The following is an 8,131-nucleotide window of genomic DNA, read 5'->3' as shown; positions in this document are numbered from 1 at the left end:
CTTAAGTGGAATTTTTTCCATATTAAAAATCAAAGTACGATTTTGTTTGCAAGCCATTTTCCTTTCTAAAATTAAATTTCAGTTTGATTCCTCACTCATCTGCCTTTAGCCTTTTCTGATTAGCTCCCCCATGTACAGTTAGAGACAGGTTCCATCTGATTGACAGAAGGGAAAAGAAGGGAAATGGGTACCTTCCTCAAGAAAAGAAAGAGAATCAATGAATCAATAATAAAATGATATGGAAAAGGGGGTGAAATGTGAGGCTAGATAAGAATAAGGGGAAGAAATTCTTTGGGAACATGGTATGGAAAAAGAGATTCATTTTAGTCTTACTAATGTACATTCCAGAAAAGAAAACATCTAGGGACTGGGGAAATGGAGTTTAGGACCAAGGACAGCAGCCGTTTTCAAGCATTGGTGGGAATGTGCTGTGGGTACTGGAAGACTGACAGCACATTTTTGGCCCTCACATGAGCAGGAAAAAATTTTCACTACTGGTCCTATAAAATGCTAACTTTAACTACCACCACTTGGAAGATCATGTGCTGGTCATATCTGCTGCTAAATGCAGGATGAGACTTTCACATAATAAAACAATCATTCCTATTAAAACACTAGAAAGCATAGGAATAAAAGGAGCTTTCCATAAAATGATAAGTAACATGTATCTTAAACCACTAACAAATATTATTTGAAGTGGGGATAAGCTCCCAATAAGATCATGTATGAAGCAAGGACATTCTTTATCACCACTGTTATTCAATATTTTTCTAGAAATGTTAACGTTAGCACCAAGAGAAAAAAGTGGAAATTGAAGATATTAGAATAGACAATGAGAAAACAGCTCATGTTTGTACTGCCTATTCCACTTCTCATTCATTTAACCTACATGCCTTCCAAACACTTGCAAACACAGAATGAGTATTTGAAAATTAACAAATTGATTTTAGATTCATGCCCAAAGCTGGTCACAATAAAAATGGTTTAATTTCAAAAAGAGGAAAACAGCTTGCAAGCAAAGTGCTACTTCCAAAGAATGGGGGTGATTTGCTTATATTATGACTGGGATTTTTTTCAAGATGAAAACCAGAAACAACTGGATCACAACATTGACTTGTTGGAGTGGATTTCCTAGTCATAAAACTATAGCTATTTTTTTGTGCTGAAATCCTGTTTAAGGAGATTATAAGGAGATGTGGGTTAGCAACTTGTATATATCTTTAAATAGTAGTTTTCTCCCCTGACCCAATACTCTCTCACACTTATTCTTATTTTGGGATTACTCCTAAATTTCATACTCCTTATCTCTCCCAGAGTTCAGGCCAGGTTAAATATTTGAGCAAAGAACTTAAAATGATTATTGGGAAATTGTGCTCTGAAAGTCACTTAAAATGACCTGATGTACTTTGACTTGTTTTGTTTTATTTATGAAGCAGACCAAGACTGGAATTATACCTCTCTTCTTTTAAATATTATTTGGTCACCCTCCCATAAAAGTGACCCCCTTCTTTCCAGATGATACATCACTGTTGGAAGGTGATGCATCTATTGCTTCTTATATATAAGAATTACAAACTTGAGAGAAGGAACTTCACAAAGCAGGAATTTAAAATATAGGCTGTACCTTTTAATAAACATTTCTACCCTAGAGATGATATTTATATCAAGAATTTCCAATAGACCAACAGAATTTAACCCATCTTCAGAGGTGCATTTCAAGTATTACTAACTGCCCAACTTCAACAAAAATCAGAGAAAAAAATCTTTGTATACACTAAGCACATGAAAACCTGTTCTTCCCTGTTTCACGTGAGAACAGTGCATCCAAGAATGTTTGTATTTTGCTTTGCCTTAATATTATCATCTAGTGTTTCTCTTTTCTCCAGTTAACTCTGCACAAAAAAAGTCTAGAGAACAAAAGAATTCTAATAATAATTTTGGAAATGAAGAATTGCTAATTAACAAAAATAGATACTCTTTATCCTACTATCTTCTTTATGCCTCATGATCATACTTGTCATATATTGTATACCACTCACATTTCCTCATTGCATAATTTTGATGTTATTAACAGTTGCCTTTTTCATTCAGTTCCACTCCTCCCAAGATGACAAAAAAAAATTGTAATATTATTAGTTAATTTCAGGTTGAAGTAAGACAAACTTTTTGTCATATGAAAGCAATTTGGGTCTCTTGGAGGCTGGATACTTTACCACCATATTAATCAAGGTGAATCTAATCCTTGGGTGGCTTTCTCTATATTCCAAATGATTCCCACTAGGACATGACAACTCCAAATATCTTGTTGAACATCTTGGATTGTTTATATCACTTCTATGTTATTTCTATGATTCCGATAGATAGTACTAAAGCTAATGGCTTTCTCCTATCTTTTTTGCAATTATTTAATTACAAAATTTAATGGAATGATAGTTCTCTGCAAAACTATTTTCATTACCAGAAGCTACTCCTCTTCCAAATGTCATATTCTATATTGTAAGATACATAATCCCCAGGAATTAATAGAATTTGGGAAATGTTTAGGGGTGCACACAATATCTTCCTTTTGCAAAGGAGGAATTATTTACTTCTGCAAGGTCACCCATTGATAGCAAAATAGAGAAGATGGACTACAAAAGTAAATTTGTTAATTTTGCAAATTTTATACTGGTTTCATTTTTATTACTTATGACAAACATTTAAAGCAATTCTCACCGTTAAATTTCACATTGGGGTTTGGAATACCTGGTCTGTTTTTTTATTTGGGAAGAAAGAACTTATACCACTTGTTCTGTAATCTTGTTTGGAACATGTGGGATTGCTTATTTATTGCCTTCAATGTCTGCTTTCAATCATTCTATAGGACTGCTAGAGAAACATTTCACTCGACATTTAGAAGCATGGTGGCCACAGTAAAAGAATGAAACTAAATAGATCGGAAACCTTGTAAAAGACAAAAGTCCAGGAATAAGGTTTCTCTGATCCAGAATTCCATACATTGGCATTGCCACCTTAGAGAAAGTAGCTAGAAATCTCTCCTTTGAGAATGAGAAGTTGGCCCACTCCATTAGTAAGACCATCCTTCAAATTGAGGTAGATTCTTTGTTTCAGATGATCATGCAGAAGCATATGGTTTTGGATCTTATACCTGTTTCCAGGGAGGGGTCAGCATGTTAACCATCTTCTTGTTCCTACATTAACCAATCAGGTGAAATTATGTCAAGTTTCCACAAAATCCAACAAATAATAGCAGACACCTACTTGTCTGAACAAGATGCAGATAGCCCATAGAGAAATCCCTCTCCAGGTGTTCTTAACTATTCTCCTGGTTCACAGGAGGATGCATATTAACTACAATAATCAAATATATTCTTCTAATCTTATACTTCATGATTGTTTTCTTTAGTTATGTGTAAGATGTTGAATCACTTATTGTAATAAAGCCTGCTCAAAATGAATTTCTAATAATCTGATGATGGTTCAAAATACCAATCCTGAATATACAATAAATATTATGCAAATTGCACTGGATACGTAATCCACGGGGACTAAAACCAACTCCTTGTTGTGAATAGCATAAATTTTGTGACTTAGAAGTACCCATGTAAAAGCTTTGTTCATATGATTTCAGGGAAATCAGAAAGTACTAACTGCAAAATCATCTTGCAGACAATAGTGTAACTTGTAATTAGTACTTTCTAATTCCATCACACTTTGACCAGTCACAAATAAGAAATATTCTTGTGGCTCAGTATTATGTAACTATTTATTCTTCATTATTGATTATGAGAAAGCTTTGTTATTATTTGGTGTCCTAGTGCCTACTGAAGGGCATCTGATCCAAATCACTGTGCTACTGCTAGCTTGCCTAATAAATCAGTTTGATCAAATTGTGTAAACTCACACTTTATTTATTTCACTGATAACAAATAAAATTTCATTTCTAAGAATGATAAGGAAGCAAAGATTCTCGGAAGTTCAGTCTGGTAGATGTCCTACTGAGAATCTCTGCTCCTCTCTGGAAAATGGGGGGAAAAAGGGGAGGAGGGCGCAGCTAGTTGATGTAGTGAATACAACACCAGCCCTGAAGTCAGAAGGACTTGAGTTCACATCTGGTCTCAGACACTTAATACGTCCTAGCTGTGTGACCCTGGATAAGTCACTTAACCCCAATTTCCTCAGGGAAAAAGTTACTTTTGGGGCAGCTAAGTGATGCAGAGGATGAGCACCAGCCCTGAAGTCAGAAGGACTTGAGTTCACATCTGGTCTCAGACACTTAACACTTTCAACTTGCCTGGGCAAGTCACTTACTCCCAATTGCCTCAGAGAGGGGGGAAAAAAATAAAATGGAAAAGAGAGAACTGCATTAAACAGGCATTTCTAATATCCTGGCAGTGGTTGTTTCTATTGCTGTAGTTTCACAAAGAAAAAGTCTCTCCCACATAGGCTGACAACTTTCCCTCTCTATCATTTCTAGCTTTAGAAACCAATAATCAGGATCCATTCCTAGTCAAGTATGGGCCAGCGATGAGAAATGTGTTGTTCTTTTTATGAAAACATCATTGAGCAAACGAAACAGATCCTACTACTCAGAAATTATTATAGAACTATACTTAGAAATAGCAAACTCTCATACCTAAGAGCTGGAAGGCATTGCTTACTCATCTACTTCTTGGGAGAGTTATGGGGAATGAGTTTCTGTATTATGAGAAACAAAACCTTCAGCAATACATCAGCCAATCTGTGCCATCATTCCTTGGTGTCTGGTTGGCATCAAAGCAGAGACTGCCCAAAAGACCACAAAAACTCATCCTCCATCCACACCACAAAGTAGATTGAATAGCCAACCAAGGCTTATTATTTCTCAGGACACAGGGATATTAAGTGAGGTACCTAGAGGCTCACAGCCTACAATTTTCTGGTGACACATCCACCTTTCTTTTAGGTGTGCTTCCCTATCAGTTTCATTTTCATTTCATTTTCAAAATGGTTGTGTTATATTTAAAGCTATCCCACTGCCTCTATGTTCTTCTGGACAGGAATATGTTTCTCTTCTTTTTCAGTCTTCATTTTCCTCCAAAAGAGCTCGTTCAATAAAGTTTGAAACATGAAAGGTGTTAACTTAGAAAGGTGTAAACTCAGAAAGAACTCTGAAGTCACACCCCTGAGTTCACATCCCACTCATGACATCTTTTAGCTATTTGGACTGACCTGAGGTCATTGGATTATCAGCTTTTAAATTTTTGGTTAAAATAACATTAACATTTTTATCTATGAAATGTTTTTGGCATGTGAATAATACTTAAAGAAAGTGTACATGAAGGAAAAGCCATGTAAGCATGGATATACCTGATGGATTCACAGATAGATGAAATGAATGTAGGAATAAGGAAGGCTATAGTTTGATAAAAACTGGAAAAAACAAATTTTCATAGATTGAAAGATGAACAGGAGTCAAGATTCCTTTCATTATTCCAGTAGTAAACAATAAAAGAGAAACAGAGAGATCTTTACGTTCCTCTAAAGGAGATGAAACTGAAGAGGTTGAGGAAGATGAAATTAATATTTTGAATCGCCTGACTGGAGTTGAGGTGTGAACTCAACTCCCTGATCAGACTTCAGTGTTAACACCTTCATAAAGAGGGCTGAAAATACCAACAATAATGTTGTAAATAACAACATTATTGCTCAATGAGGAAGACTCCACATCTTCCTCAGACAGAAGAGCACAGTTCTTGGATCTTTCATGTCAGCAGTGCCACTTCTTTTTTTAAAAAGAGATTGAATCCTTTTCGTTCCAGGACGGGAGTTGTATTTGGTTCGGTTATTATTCTTGTGGGTTTCTTGATCAAAGACTAACTTGCATTTTTACAACCTATTTTCTGAAAGAATTCTTTCTATCAGTGCTGCTTCAGGGATAGCAAAGCATGTCTTCAGCAGGGCAAGCCTATGGATAATTCCAAAAAAAGTCTGATTGCATAATTTCTGAGTTTTGATTTGGGAAGTTTGGGGATAACTGAAGTGTTTCATCCTGTTTGGAAGAGGTGCAAGAAATATTATGTAATAAGTTCTAGGGGATGTCTTACAGACGAGGGAAATGGGATACCATTTTTGAGACAGAGTTGGTTAAAAGAAAAATGGACTAGAATAAGGAATGGCTAAAAAAAAATGTGACCTAGAATAAGAGATAGCAATGTCTCTTCTATCTGAATCCTGGTTTAAATGTCAGGATGACAGTAAAAAAGAATCATTTAAACTTAATTTGCTACTTGTCTTCTGAGGGAGGCAGCAGGAGGTAACAGAGGGAATCCATTCTCAATCCCAGAAACCCTGGAATGAAGGGGAAGGGATTGATAAATAATCTCCTAAGGATTTAGTCAAATGCTTTATTCTTTATCTTTCAGAATCTTTCACAACATTCCAACTTAATTTCAAAACTCTTCCCACAAAGATTATATTACATTTACCTGTATTTGAAAGTAGTCAAAAAAATTAGAAAGAGTCAGAGTTGGAAAGAATAATTTTTAACCTCCTTTCATTCTTAGTCCAAAAGGCTTTCATTTGAAGGATTTGAGTTTGAAAATTTTGGGTGTCAAAAGTCCTGTCTCCAGAAGTTTACATAGGTGATGAAGTTTCTTTTTTCTTTATTGAAAAGAGAGAGATCAGAAGGAAAAAAATCTACTTCCTTAAATGAAAAAAATAATCAAAGGACTAATGGGGAGGGGGACATGCTAATATGAACTGACTTAAAAGTTAGATATTGCTTCTTCCACTATTTTCTTGGAGAAAAGGAATTCCAAGATTGGGATGTGGTCATCTTCAAAGAGATTACTAAACTTCTGATACCATATCACACTCAATAATCATTCACATTTCATTTACATTTTTTCCTTTCCGTTCACCTTTTTTTTCACTAAATATTTTCTTACTCTTTTGTTTTGATCATGATTTTCGAGAAGGAAACACAATGCATTATGAAGGGTAAACAATTTCAAATACATTTAATTTAACCATTTTCTCTTTTCTTTGACCTCTAGTTATTTTCAACACTGGAGACAAAGACATCTCAGAAAAGTCATGGAGAAGTGGGATAGTGGCAAAGATATTGATGAAAGAAGAAAATGTATGGAACAGAAGTCCAGCCAATCTGATAACCAAGAAATTGGGGGAGTACTTCCAACTAATAACTACCCCACAATCTCATTTGACACTTTAGATTCTCTTTTAATGGAATATCTCGAGGAAAATAAAAAAGAGAATCAGAATCAGGAGGCAGGTAGGCATTGTTTATTTTATTTTAGTTGAAGTGATGAGTTTCACTCAACTCAACTTTTAAGAAAAAGAAGAGATTTCTTTTTGTATTCTTTTACTCCAAAAGAACAACTTGCATTACTTGGCAGTTCATATTTTTTTGAAACTTGCTCAGTCATTTAGAATTGGAAATGTGAAAGGAACGATCTTGTCTGAAAGAAAAAAAAAAAGATGTTTGCCCAAAGAGATAGAAGTATTTTTTAAAAATTAGGATATGATTCTAAAATTATCATTCTTCTTCTTCTGCCTCCTGAAGTAAAACAATTCAGTAAAGGAGATTCCTACATGGTTGTACCCATAGAAAAAGATGATCCAAATAAAAATGAATGACTTCTCAAAGTAAACATGTTAAATAACAATCACATGGAAAACTCACACCTATAATTATTTTTATATATTCTTCATAGGTTCCAAAATAATATTCACTTGGTCTGAGTCTAATGCCTGAAGTCCTAAAAGCTTTGAAGAAATCACCTTAGCATATGACTCAAGCTTTTCTTGTTTGTCTAAGCTTCTCCATTTCCCATCATCACCCTGAAATTTATTCTTTTTTCAAACCCTTTTTTTCTGGATGCTGCATTAGAAATTATTAACACTTAACATTTGTGATATCCACCATTACAGCTCTGAGTTCTTTTGTAGAATGGTCTGTCCTAAAACAGAAGATGGCACTAACTAGTGTATTTTTCTTCTTTCCAGAAAATTCAATGTTCCCATCATCCTCACTAACTTCTATAAATGGTGAACAGAAAATTGATAGAAAAATCATACATGCTTCCAGTATTAACTCAGAAGAGAAAACCAAAACTCTGAAGGCCTT

Source organism: Sarcophilus harrisii, chromosome 6 (assembly GCF_902635505.1).
Source record: "Sarcophilus harrisii chromosome 6, mSarHar1.11, whole genome shotgun sequence".
Lineage (NCBI taxonomy): Eukaryota > Metazoa > Chordata > Mammalia > Dasyuromorphia > Dasyuridae > Sarcophilus > Sarcophilus harrisii.
The sequence above is the reverse complement of the archived record's forward strand: the minus strand, read 5'-3'. Positions refer to the sequence as shown.